The sequence below is a fragment of the Mirounga angustirostris genome, unplaced genomic scaffold (genome assembly GCF_029215605.1).
Source record: "Mirounga angustirostris isolate CCGP_5_RB_7025 unplaced genomic scaffold, mMirAng1.0.hap1 SCAF_6, whole genome shotgun sequence".
Classification (NCBI taxonomy): domain Eukaryota; kingdom Metazoa; phylum Chordata; class Mammalia; order Carnivora; family Phocidae; genus Mirounga; species Mirounga angustirostris.
In genome coordinates, this window is record NW_026991714.1 from 13,197,223 (window position 1) to 13,211,645 (window position 14,423).

The 14,423-nt window shown below is 38.2% G+C and overlaps 1 pseudogene; it reads right to left on the reverse strand.

Moving 5' to 3' along the window:
- Positions 1 to 12,440: 12,440 nt before the first annotated feature.
- Positions 12,441 to 13,715, reverse strand: LOC123845650 (small ribosomal subunit protein eS4, X isoform-like; annotated as a pseudogene).
- Between the last annotated feature and the right edge of the window lie 708 nt (positions 13,716 to 14,423).

The window sequence follows — 14,423 nt, forward strand, 5'->3', positions numbered from 1 at the left end:
AACAGAATGAAGGGAACTGCTTTCACTCACATCTCCATGAGTTATTGGGAATGCAAGGCAGCCCTCTTTTTGCAGCATGAAAAGGGAAAGCAGGATTCATCGCATTTGGGGATCTATATCAGCTCAGTTGTGTTATTTTCTGACCTCCAGAGGTAGGAGTGGTGCCCAATACCCACATGTCAGACCCCAGCAGCAATGACATTGAAAAGGTTGCATTGAGGCCCCATCACAACACAGTGGCTTTGGAATCACAAAACAATTTGACACCAAAGACAGTGGACAGTGTTGGATGCAAAAGACCCAGATTTGACTCAGCAGGTAACAGAGTTTAGATTAGGAGGAAAGGTCAGTGACTTCTGCCACATGAGGCTCTCAGAAATAATAGGCTTGGGGCACTTGGCAGTACCATTTTGGTCTCAAAACAGAGGACAAGGATGAGCCAAAGAAATTTTATTTTGTTGGTAATGCAATTTAATTTTATATATCTCAGAGCCTCCACAGCTTCATCCAAATTAGACTCCTAACATGCACCTATAAAGTTAAAGATCAGAGAGAAGAACAACATGATTTCTTAAGTGGTCCATTTTCCAAGAAAATATAAGGCTATCTCTCCTTAATGATTTGTAATTAAAATCATTTCAGGTAATTATATTTAATGGATAATATCTCTCTTCATCTCAAGGCATCCTGAATGAGTCAGAAGATAAATATACTTGCATCTCTGTGTGTGCACACCCTTCTCTCCCCACCTTTCCCTTTGTCTCCTACCCCTCCACCCTTTCAAGGAACAAGAGATTCCATTATTGGAAGCAGATGAGTCAAAGCCCCTGGGTGGATAGACAGAGGTGCAGTGAAGGGGGCCCTTGTCTGGTAAATTAGACAGCCTCCAGTTCTGTGTTTATGAGATTGCTTTCCCTCACGTGACTGTTAGAAGAGCATATTCACCTGTTAACCTCTATACTCTGTGCCTTAAAGCTCACTGTCATAACTCACCAGTCGGCACTTGATATGTGGAACGAGATTTGCCCCGGCTCCTCCTGTAAGAGTCTTCAGTCCATGCCTTTTCCAGCTTGCCCCCCCTTCCTTTGTCACTGCTTAAGACACCAGCATTCAGCAGCCTAACAGTCATTTTCCCTAAGAAACCACATAGAAAGAGAACAGAAAAGAAATGCAAAGTGTATTCTGGTCCCCTGAGTCCACCAAATGATTTCATGAGCCTCTTGTAGATTTGTTTAGGCCCACATTGATCTTTCTGGGACCTGAAGCTCTAAGCCAATGCCTCTGGCCAATGGGTACTGCAAAATCCTTTTTAAATGTGTGCACACTCCATTGTAGAAAGAGCCTTTCTAAAGGGATCTGAACTATTACTTTTCAAACCTTTGAGACCCACATGTTTTCATGGACCAAGAGCTGTTCTCTGAATTCAAAGGAGAGCTGGTGCTTTTACGGAGCTGAGTAGTGGCAGATGTCCAGCACGACTCATGTGGTGAGTTCACTGTATTGTGATTTATAAAATGTCCCCAATAAAACTAAAAAAAATAAATAAATAAGAAATGAGAAATCTGTTCCTTATTTACCCTACAGTGGAAAAAAAAGCACCATAATGCATTTCTAAGAATGCTTAATTTTATGTGTGTGATCATAATCATTTAAACTCTTGCTAGCATTTTTCCAGAAGCCTTTTCTCTCTTAGAAGAGCCAAAACATTTTCCCCACCCTGATTGTCACAAGCAAAAAGTAATAAATAATTGTTTCTATTAGAAGCCTGAAGGGCATTTAACTACGTGGCATACATTTTAAGGGAAATTTGAAAGATGATTTTTTTTTTATTCAGACTTTCCAAGAAAAGATGAAAGTGGATCACATTTAAATTAATATTGGCAATCAGCACAGTTGGGGAGAAAAGACAAAGGAAATTCCAGTTTACCTTTCTCCCAGTTTTTACATATAATTTACTGTGTATGTTTTCAAAAGAGTAAGTATTCATTCATGATCTGGCAATTTTTTTTTATTTAGCAAATATTTTTATATTGCTAAGAGAAACTAGCTTTCCTTGGGCTATCCAAAAACAATAACATGAACCTGATAGAGACAGAGACTTTGGGTCAGGGTAGAGGCAGAACAGAGAAGGACAGGAAGGAAGGAAGAAGGAACAGATACCCATTGGCTCTTTTCTGAAAGCAACTCAGTTCCCTAGGGGAACCCTGGCTATAAAAGAGAATGACCAACCACTGAGCAATGAAACGTTAACTTATCATCAGGCTAAAGTAAACTGAAGGCTTGGAAATTTTCAGGAAAAAAAAAATTGTAACAGCAAGGCACTCTTGTAGACTTTACTTAACCAATATCAGATCTTGGTATTTTAATTTCAAATGTGATATCTTTACTTCAGTTTTTTTGGATACTCAAAGTGTTCTACCCTTTTTTGGGGTGTAGAACAATTTGGAAACAAAAACAAATCTAATTAATGCTGATATGTGGGATAGATAAGAGGAGGCCATTTACGGCTCTTGTGAAAATTCTTAAGCTATATCTAAGACAATGGTTCTCAACAGGGGAGTTCTTGCCCCATGGAGGATATTTGGTAATGTCTGGAGATATTTTTGATTGTCACAATTTGGGGCTGCCACTAGCATCTAGTAGGTAGGGGCTGGGGGTGCTGTTAAACTTCATGCAATACACAGGACAGCCCCTCGCAACAAAGAAACATCTGACCCAACATATCAATCATGCCACTGTTGAGAAACCCCAGTGTAGGAGGAAAAAATGTTCATTAGCACAATAACATCAAGGTGCAAGGTCAAAGTCACATTAAGCAGTCCTTTTCTCAAATAAGCCAGAATGCTAACTATCAAGACAAATAAGGATTCTCACCTTGGCAAATGTGCGTGCTACTTCTTAGGTAACTAGAAGAAATCAGCTACAGCTCTTCATGATGGAGAGACTAAACTGGTATCAGAGTGCCCACCATCATCAACTGCCCATGGGACAAGAACCTACCCCTTGCCATTAGGAATGAGCAGTGTTCAGGCCAAAGAGTATTTTGAGTAGTATTTAGGCAAAGGCCAAAGTTCTCGGTTGGCAGAATTCAGAAAAGGACAGGAGAAAAATCCTTAGGAACTTCTTGATGGGGGAGGAGTGGGGATGATATAAGACTAAAAGCTTTCATAGGTCTTTGGGAAGATGAGGGGAGGATGATAGAGAGACATCTGGACACAGGGCACATCACTTGGGACCTTCCCTTTGGAGTCATTCTTTTTGAAGGCCTAGGTTTCTAAGGCTTCCTTCCTTGTATGGTAGTAAAGAACAATTTATGTGAAATGGCAAACTCTGTTCATCCTACTTTGTGCTGGTTTTGAGATATAACACTCTCTCAGTAAAAGCACTTCTTCACATCCAGGATTGGGGTGAATCAGCAAGGCAGGGAAGTCCTTGAGGATGGATTGTGACCATTTGCTTATGTCACTGCAAAGGCCCCCATCCCAGCCCCTTGAGCAGTGACTGTAGGTTCTTGGCACAGATGGTAGGACCTACAGACCAAGGACAGCAGACAGTGATCCTTCTGGAGAGGCAGTGTGACCCATTTCCCTCAGTTCTAATTGCTCTCCCCCAAAATACTTTAGCAAGAGAAAAGCAAGGGGCTATGCCACTTTAGAGAATAGTAAGCCCTGCCTGAGTAGCAAGGGACTAATTTGTCTAAATTGATCATTCAAGAAATTCTGGACATGATCACAAAAATCACAAACTCCCAAGGCAGGCTGCAGATGAATTTTTATGGCAGTTAAACACTCTGTATTAACATCCTTCTGACCTTTGTCTCATTATTGATTACTTAGTTCTTTTTCCTTGAAAACCTGTTTCAGTCTGGGCACCTGGGTGGCTCTGTGGGTTAGGCACTGGACTCTTGATTTCAGCTCAGGTCATGATCTCAAGGTTGTGAGATTGAGCCCCACATTGGGTTCAGTGCTGGGCATGGAGACTGCTTGAGATTCTCTCTCTCCTTCCCCCTCACCCCACCGGTGTGTTCTCATTCTCTCTAAAAAAAAGGGGAAAAAAAGAAAAGGAAAATTGTTTCAGTCGACTTGGTCAGTTATATCCAAAAAGTCCAAACCCTTAATATGAAACCAATTTCTTTATTTTCCCAATAGTCCATTTGGAATCATAGTATTTAAAGCCAAAAGGGGGGAGCCTGGGTGGCTCAATCAGTTAAGTGACAAACTCTTGGTTTCGTTACAGATCATGATCTCAGGGTTGTGAGATCGAGCCCCACATTGGGCTCCACTCAGTGGGGAGATGCTTGTCCCTCTCCCTCTATTCCTGACCCTCACTCTCTGTCTGCCTCTCAAATAAATAAATAAATAAAATTCTAAAAAAAAATAAAGCCAGAAGGAATTTGAAGACTGTATGGTAACATAAAAATGAGGTTATGAAGACCCTGAAAGTCAAGTGTGTCACCCAAGAAAATGCTGAGTTCTGCTTTTTAGCTCCTGACTTTCTGGTCTGGGTGTTCACTTTCCCACCTAGGAATAAATCTCTTGTGAGAGGAATGATATAATCAGCTTAGGTTTCAGATCAGGGAAACCATCATTGTCCTTACATATTCTTCCATACCGAAACATTTAATTTAATTATATCTGTTGTGGTAAACACAAACTATATTTCATCATTTGCTGATCTTAAGTTTCTTACACTGATACGTCAAAAATGAATGAACTGAACCCAGCCCATCAAGTTCAGCAAGCACATTAGAAAAGGTTTCTTACTCTTCTCTAGGCATTCCTACCTAAGATATTTTTCTCTTGAACAGATTTACACATTTAGCCTTCAAATCACATGTAATTACACTTAATAGAATTCAGAGCTAGTCTAAAAACATCTCAAAGTGTTTCAAAGCAGACCTACCACTAACCTACATTAAATACCATCAGCTATCCAACAATCGAGAAAAGAGAAACGCTACCAAGAAATCTGCAAATTGGAAGGAAAAAACTGCCAACAGAGGTCATTGTTTTGGAAACTGATAGAACCAGAAGAAAGTTGGATAATTCACTTAGCCCATCCTCATGACTTTAGTGCCCTAAATAGTCTGTACAAAATGTTCAACTTTTTCCTAGGCAGACTATTTCAACGAACAACATTTGGCTCCAATTCCAGAGAATAACCGTTTTTAATACTTACTATGGCTCACATACTTGACACATTTAGCATTCCAAACAATTTTATAAAGGATACCTGCAAAATATATATAACAAAAACAGCAAGACAAGATCACCAACAAACTATTGGAATGCAGTCATTTATCAACTTTGAAATCATGTATACCACTCAGTTTAGGATTTGTGCATGTGCTGTACACAGAACAATGGCTCATTGGAAATAGTCACAGTTTGCAAACAGACTGATGGGTGCATAAATTATTTAGGACCATTAAAAATCTTTAGGACATTTAGGTCAAATTGCTCAAAAGTTTTCAAAGCAAAGCAGAAACTAAATGTCTAAATACTCCATCTATTATGGTTATTATGTAATTTATTGTCCTGGTAACTTAATGTCTTTATTTCCAACAAACTTGTTCTCAAATATGTTGATATTTTAGTTAGTGCTGAATGGTTTTGGTAACTTTGATATATCTTTATATCATAAATGATCATATAATTTGCAGATAGATGCATTGCTTTTGAATACAAATCATTGTACAGTTGTGTATTCTGGTCACTGGGGAGGGCATTAAAGCATTACAGAAGAATTAGGTAGGTTACTTTTTAAAAATTTCTTTTATTGATTTAAAAAAGGAAGTCTAAACGTGATTATTGAGCCCATCCTGTTTTCCTTAAATTCATTTGCTTTTATACTCACTTAAGAAATGAATTTTATATATTGTCTGAGATAAACTTCATTGGTTTTAACATTCTAAATAAAGCTCTTTTTGTATCTGATTTTTGATAAAGTACATTTGTAATGGGCTGATTCCTGCACCTGATCCTCATGATAAATAATCACATGAAGGTCAGAGAGAAGAAAATAGGAGAATAGTACTGTAGGAATTTTGAGTTGATTGACGCTAACATGAAATCCACCCTAATTGCTATGCAGAGGTAATGGGAATACTTATGTCTCAATTAAGTTTCAATTCTAAATTTTAAAAACAGAATTTGAGTCATGCTAATCAAAAGAACTAATGAAGGACCCATCTGACTTTAAGAAAAAGACCACATTTGCTTGGCTTTCTGACTCAACTTGTCTTTATCTCATTTATATTTGACTATTAACAAGTCCATATTTTATCTGTCAGCTTACTAATCAGATATTGCCACTTCAAGCAAGGAAGATAAAAATAGTTAATGTAATAAAAATATTTGCTACATTGTAGATGTATCATAAATATAATGACTGTGTTTTAACATTCACTTCCCTCGACTCCATATTGATGTATCTTAATGGCAATGACAGATGATAAAATTGTGTCTGTCTACCACTTAAGATTAAGTTTTTATTGCTTCTTTCCAGAGCATTTAATAGAGCCAAACATACTAATACATGGTGCTTGGCTCAACTATTAAGAGTGATCTCACATTATATTGATATTAAACCCAAAGATAGATTTCAGCATCATTCAACAACTAATAAGATAATTATTTTACCTTGTAGTAATCTAAGGTATAATCCAAATTACATTTTGTTTTCCTATTTTTTGAAAAGCTGACACTATCAGGCAGCATATAAATCTGTCTTCTAGATTCCTAAGCTAAGCTTTCCAGGGAACTTTCGCAGTATCTCCCTCCAAATCCTCACTGTTTATCCTTCATTATCCTCTCATGAACCCCTAGTCGGTTTAGACACATGACAGCTAAGGAGAGAAAGCTAAGAACATCAAGCCCAGTATAAATTAAAGGTAAAAACTATTATCGCATGTGGAATTTTCCAGAAGCTGCAGGAAAGATCCACTGTCTTTTCAATTTTGGGTAGGTATATCTACAAGACTACTGGAAATAGCGAGATAAACTAAATTTTATGAGATTATTCATATGCAGCAAGTCGAACTAAGATGTGGCTAAAACCCAATTCTCATCTTTTTTAAGCTTAATTAAACACATAGTTAAAGGGTAGAATGTGTGTGTGTGTGTGTGTGTGTGTGCGCGCGCGTACGTATGTGGTTTGTGTAACCACTTCTTTTCATCTTCGCGGCCCCTACCCTGAGCACCTGTCCCTCCACCTGCCACAGTACCTGACCTTGCTCCTCCCTTCTTTCCTCCTCCTTCCTGCCTCTCTTCCTACCAATAAATTCTTTCCATCTCATTTCCAAGTCCTGAAACATTGACTCTGCAGGATTGGGTGAAATTGATTTTGTCATCATGCATTTAATTGTGTTAATATAGATAGCCACTATTTATACTGGATATGTGAGGTCCTTAAATTAATTTGGGACTGTTTGTATCAGGTAAATTAGCTAATCTTCAACTTTTTAATTTATCTAGAGTTTCCTATGACTGTGCTGCCTAAATGGAATTCCAGTTGTGCTTTAGTCTTTCTCATATAGCATTAGGGAGTGAAATATTTTAATATTTTACCTTGCTGATAAAGGGTTTTCCATGTGAAAATAACTTTTTCTACCTAGAGACAAGATTACTTCTTAATATTTTCAACTGTGAAGATTTAGCGATACTTTGGCTCTTAAAATAGGAGGAAAGAACATGAATATTTATTGTGGGCTTCGTGTGGTCTAGAGATAGGTGATCTGCACACACTATGCTATTTGGCCCTTGTAACAACTCTGTGAGGCTGCTATTATTACTTTTTGCAGATGAGTGAACTGAAGATGAGAGAGAGGACCAATTGGCAGAGCAAATTCAAGCCTGTCTTTCAAGCCCAGTGTGTACTATCAACGTTCAAGCCTGTAGATTCTGTATCAGGATCCCTTTCCTTTCATTCAGTCCGTAATTCCATTGCTTTTTGGAATTATTTTACTTTACAGTGCTTTTTTGTACTTCAGGCGAAATTGACAAAAACAAATTTTTACCCATGCATTATTTTTCAAAACATGTTTATTGTTTCATATTTATGATATGCCTAGCACTGTGTTAGATGTTGAGGGGCTGAAGTAAATAGCCTCGTTTCTACCTGTAATTCGCCTGCGTTCTGGTAAAAGAAGCCGGGCGGGTATCAGATCACGGTGGGGAGGCGCCTGCGCAGAAGTTCGCACCTTGGCAAGCTGGAGCATCAGGGCTTCAAGTACCCATCTGTATTAGATTATTGACTTTCTGAGAAATTCTGAGAGTGCCCCTGGATACCCCTGAACCTCAGATCTGGGCTCTTTCTTCCATAATTCATTATGGCTCTACAAACTTCACTTCCTTTCCCAAGGAACGACATGAATAAGCCAATTCTGTGGCTAGGAATCAGTCTCTCTTTTCCTAGCTTTTATTTCTTGTGTAACTTCAGGATGCCCACTTAACCTTTCTTTGCTTTAGTTAATTATTTGCACAATACAGGAAATAGCTACCTTAGGAACTGCTGTAGGGCTTAATTAATTAATGTTTATAACATCTTTGAAAATGTAGCTTTAAAGCTTTAAAGCTCCCAAGTAAGTGCAAATTATTACCATTATTGACATTATCATCATCATCATCATCGCCAATCTCTTTCACATATAGCCAAAGGCAGACTCCAAGAGGTGAATCATGATGGTGCTCTTCAGGCCTGGCTCCATCTTCTGAGCTTGATTGCTTGAATCCGAACCTACTTGCAGACAGAACAGTTGTAGGAAGTTCTTTCTGTCTCAGAAAAGAGAAATTATCCCCTGATCTCACTTCCTTGACTCTGTTTCTTTTGCTAGTTGCTAACCATTCTGCTGAGCCTCACTAGATCATATCTATGTATATATAAAATATGTAGAAATTCTTAGCCAACTGACCATTACCTGGACCCCCTGGACAACCATGACATCTCATCTTTATAATTGTGTAGACCAAGAATAGTGGATTGTAGATTTGAACCCAAAGTGTGAATGAACCCATCTTTGGTTTAGCAATTGAGACTATATCTGTATGAGTAAGCCTGTCTGGAAAGAGAAAAATTATCTTAAGTCATATAAACATCACTTGAATATAATTATTAAGCAGCTGGTTACTACATAGTTAACAGACATTTAAATCTGTGGTTTCTAAAAGAGTGCTAATTATGACCCCAAAAAAGTAGTTATTTTAAACAGTGGAAAAAATTTCATGTTTACTGATGCATTTCCCTGTTCCTAAAAAATAAAAAAAAATAAAAATAATTTTCTTTTATCTTTTTTTTTTTCCTGGACAACTCATATATTCTTCATGGTCACCTAAAATTCTTCCTCATTTAGGAAACCTCCCTACATCAGTCAAGCCTATGAATTCACTCCCCCTACCCCAATATATGATACTTTGTCTACATCCCTTACTAGGTAATTATTTGCTGCTCTGTGACGTCTCCCATTATTTTCTTTTACGATGTTTTCAACTGTTTGTATCTTCTTTTTCCAATTACATTATGCAGCCCTTGTGGGTAGCAAGAAAGGGGCGTTCACCTTTGTAGCCTCTGCCTAGGTTAGATCCTTGGAGATGGGACTCAATGGACATTTGTTTATTTCTTTTTTTCTTTCCAATTTATTTGAGAAAACAGCTCCAGACTTTATATCCCAAAGACTTATTTGACACTCCCGCTGAATTTTATGGCAAGATTGCTATACCCTTTCCTTTTCCTCCCGAGCACATAACTAGACTACACTTCCAAGTCTGTCTTGCAATTATAGGCCATGTGACTGAGGTTGGCCAATATGATATGGTAGACATGATGTCATTGCCTGAACAGGCCTATATGTATGTTCTTCTTTCCCAAATCTCCCTACTTGCTCCTGCTGTCTTTATTCATTAGCAGACTGATTGGAAAAAACCCTAAGGACCTAGAAAAATATAGAGCCAGAAGATAGAAAAATGGGTCCCCAAGCCACCAGGTGGAAAAGAGCCTCTTAGAAGAGTTATATGGCCAGGAAGATATATGGTGGTCTGCTCTATAAATGAGAAATAAACTTTTTTTTTTTTAAGATTTTATTTATTTATTTGAGACAGAGAGAATGAGAGAGAGCACATGAGAGGGGGGAGGGTCAGAGGGAGAAGCAGACTCCCTGCCGAGCAGGGAGCCCGATGCGGGACTCGATCCAGGGACTCCAGGATCATGACCTGAGCCGAAGGCAGTCACTTAACCAACTGAGCCACCCAGGGGCCCGAGAAATAAACTTTTGATAAATCAGGAAATTTGAGGATTGTTTGCTACAGAAGCCTAAATTTCCTCATAAACATATCTCATAATCCTCTCATTCTTAATATATTACAAATGGAACTTTTATTTCCTTTCTCCTTTATTCCCTAAATCCACTGCTTCAGCAAGTCTTATCCAAATATATATTACATATCCATAGATTTGTTCCAAATTATATCTTTTAAAATATATCTCAAAACACATCAGATGGGTCCATTCCTCTCCATTTTTCTCCATCACCTCCATGGTCTTACACAAAGCTCTCATTATTTCTTAAACTCCATCACAGCCTCTAAACAGCAACTGTGGCTCCTGTTCTTACCTTTCTCTTTTCTTCAATCCACAGCAACCAAACTCATATTTCTAAAACACAACTTCAACCACACCACTCCCTTATTTTAAATCTTTCAACAGCTTACCACTGCACCAAGAGTAAAATCCAACTCCTAACCTTGACCTGCAAGACCCTGCACATTCTGGCCGCTGCTAGCTCACCAAGTTCATCTTAGGACAGTTTCCAATTACCGACAAAGTCTAGTCACCTGGAATTCTTTCAGTTTCTCTAGCAGCTTTTTATCTCCTCCGGAATCTTCACCCCTGCAGTTTGCCTCGCTTTGAAGGTGTTTCTCCTTGCCCTTCACAGGACCAGTTCATATCACTGTTTAAATATCCTTTCCTCAGAGAGGTTTTCTCTGATCACTGGATCTAAGAAAATTATTGACCCTTGCTAATCCTTTAGTGCACTATCTTGCTCTTTTCTATTCTAGCAATAACCAAAATTTTTAATTACATATTCATATAGCAAATAAGAACCTCAGGTCACAAGTTATGAAATACAAGAATTGTAGCTCCATTTTACATAAATGTATGTAATTTCTTTTTCTATTCTATTTGTAGATCCCATTTCATTTATATCTTGATTAAGATATAGATTCTGGATACTTTAACAAAGAACCAAGTAAAACAATAGCTAAACTCCCTTTAAACTTAGTGAGTCTTGAATATGAGAATCTTATTTCTCTCTCTTTTATCAGTCTGAGGGTCAGCAGTCAAGGCTGATAGGGCAGTTTTGAAATGTCAAGGATCCTGGCTCTTTTGGTATTGTTATTCTGCATTTCTCAGTAGGAGGCCCCCATACCTGGGTACAAGATGTAAGATTAACTGTAATTTGGTGTGGTAGGTAAGAGCAGTTCTTGGTTGAGGGAAGGACTAGGTGGAAAACAGCTCTGGGATGCCAATTCCTCTGGCCAGTGAATGCTCTTATGTGAACAAGGTCTTTAAAGGTTTGTAAAGGAGGTGAGATTTTGAGAGGAGATAGACAAATTGGCAAAAGGTGTGGATGAAGAATAAGAAAAGGAAAGATTGACTAAATGTAATGGCAGCATTTGAAAATCCACACTTTGTTTCTTCCCCTCTTTGTATGTATAGTATAAATACTAAAAATGCTAGGGAAAAGGGCATATTACAACAAAATGAAATTAGATGTGATTTAAACACAGGAAGCAGTAAGATTCAGAATATGTGTGGAATATGGGGGCATCTGGGTGGCTCAGTAGGTTAAGCGTCTGGCTTCGGCTCAGGTCATGATCTCAGGGTCCTGGAATCGAGCCCCACATTGGGCTCCGTGCTCTGGAAGAGCCTGCTTCTCCCTCTCCCTCTGCCTGCTTCTCCCTCAGCTTGTGTTCTCTCTGTCAAATAAATAAATAAAATCTTAAAAAAAAAAAAAAGAATATATGTGGAATATGGAAAGAATCTTTTGGCAAGAAGAAATGGTTTGAGCAATAAAGAATAATTTATACAACCTGGAAAAAGGGTTGGGGCCTTTCAAGTCAGCAATTATGCAGAATGAAAGACAGAGATTGTGGCTGAAAGTTAAGTTTTATGTGTCTGACTAGAAGATCAGCACTGAAGTCAGAGATCCAATATTAACTGAAGAAAAGGCTTGGACTGTGTTTGAGAATTTTGGATCCTTGGTGAAAGTGCTTCGGTAGAAACTTGCATCACAAAAGGTAACACATTTAAGGAGGGTCACTTTGAATCTGCACAATTGGTAAGATACTTCATCTCTTGAGAAGAGTTTTTGGTTTTGTTTTCTGTGCTATGTTATCTTTAATTAACCCTTGAGAGCTCTCCAATCGTATCACCTGAAAATCATTTTACCCATTGCTTTGTTTGGCCACCAGTCTGTTTCTTTCTTCAGTAATAGTGAAGCAGACACCTTTCCTTGGTTAAGAGAAATCCATGGTTTGTTGTGTTTTCCAATAACAAACACATTGGAAACCAGGTCAGCAAAGCTGTTGCCATCAGAATCTTTTACATCAACCACATCCAAAGAGCCATGATGTCTATGTTGGTGGTTAGTTCAATTTCTTCCAGGTTAGCACCTCCAGTCACCATACCCAGATTACCAGTGTCAAACTTTATGAAATTGATAATCTTACCAGTCTCTAAATTAATCTGAATGTTGTAATTCACTTTGATGAGGGGATGAAGGTAGAAGATAGTGGGAACGTCATGGATCATCACATGGGGGATTCCTTTTGTGCTCACAAAGATCTTTCTTACTCTGCACAACTGTACTTGGCTCCTCAGGCATAGTACAATGAACAGCAAAGAGACTCTTCGTGTCCTAGATCAGATGGTAATACTCTCTGGTCTTGTCAATACTGATAAAATCCATAATACCGGAAGGGTGGGTTATATCAGTTTAGACCTTGCCATCAATTTTTTTTTTCTAGAACAGGATTATATATAGACAGGTAGATATATATCATCTATATCTATACCTATATATGCACCACTATAGATGTATAGATAAAGGAATATCACAAACTCAAAGCTCTCATATACTAAGGTAATAGGTATGATGTGGCAACTTAGATTCAGCAAAACTATTTTAATTTTCACATTAAATTAATATGGTAACTTTGAATTCTATTGCTTTTTAGTGTTTAAGATAGAATCTGTAAGTTTGATTTGGCCTTACTATTATATAAAATGTATGAGCTTAAGGAGCCTACACTTAGTTTTATGTACAGTATGATTCACATGTGAGTATTCTTTTCTTCTGACCTCATTCCCAAAAGGGAAGACTCCAGATGAAGTCTGGTTCTGAGCAAACAACTAGAAAAAACAACCCCATGGTGGTATAACCCAGCTGACTTGGCCCACCAATCTTACCGAAATACTACATGCAGATCTTCACTTTATTCCTATCAGGGCATACTTAAGTCTGTTGATTTTGACAGGGAGCCATTCTCTCAGCTTGTGGGGACCGGTGGGTAGACAAGAGCAAGCACACTCCTCAGTTTGTCCAGCATCCAATGCCTTGGGGCTACTTCATGCCTCAGATGCTCTTTGGGACCCCAAGCCACAGCTCCACTAGGCACAGAATGTACTTGAGGTGTTTCAGACAACTTTGGAGAAATCATCAGAGAAGAAATAATCTACCTCCATGATTTCCCAAGTCGACAAAAGGTCTATTTTAGAAAAAGTTACACAGCAGACAATATGTTAGCAAGGAGGAAAGGAGTATGGTGGGTTTAAAAAGCTTTAAACTATTGATGTTCCAAATGGAAGAAGTTAAAGTAATCTTAGTCTCTTTGGCCTTGAGGGCAAGAGGGGACTATCTTTTTGGGTGGAAGGGCATCTCAGTTTGGTATGACTGGAGCCTCAGGCATTTGTTGCAGATAGCAGAGGAAGAAGGCAAGAGTTAGTGAGGAAGCTAGGTCAAGAGGGACCAATATTCAGTCCTGGGAAGCCATAAAACTTTTGCTAAATCTTCGTGTGACAGTTTTTGTGAATGGAATATCCACCAAGTATCTATCACTAAATATTTATTTATAATTTCTGGAGTTTCCTTTTTAAATTTCCTCCATTATTCCCATGTGGCTTTTTTTTTTTAAAGAAACTAATTTTTTTCAGAGGAAGGATTCCATTTTCTTGTCAATAAAAAGAAGATTCTTCTTATACCTTCTCCATACAGTTTCATTAATGGTGAAATATAGAATAATATGTTAACTGGCCATCTATTTTTTTTCATGTTCAGAGACCAAATTGCTAACTAATTGTGCCTAAGTATGGCAACACTTAACTACCAGGATTATTAGTTTGTTCATGGGATAAATCTTCTAGTAATT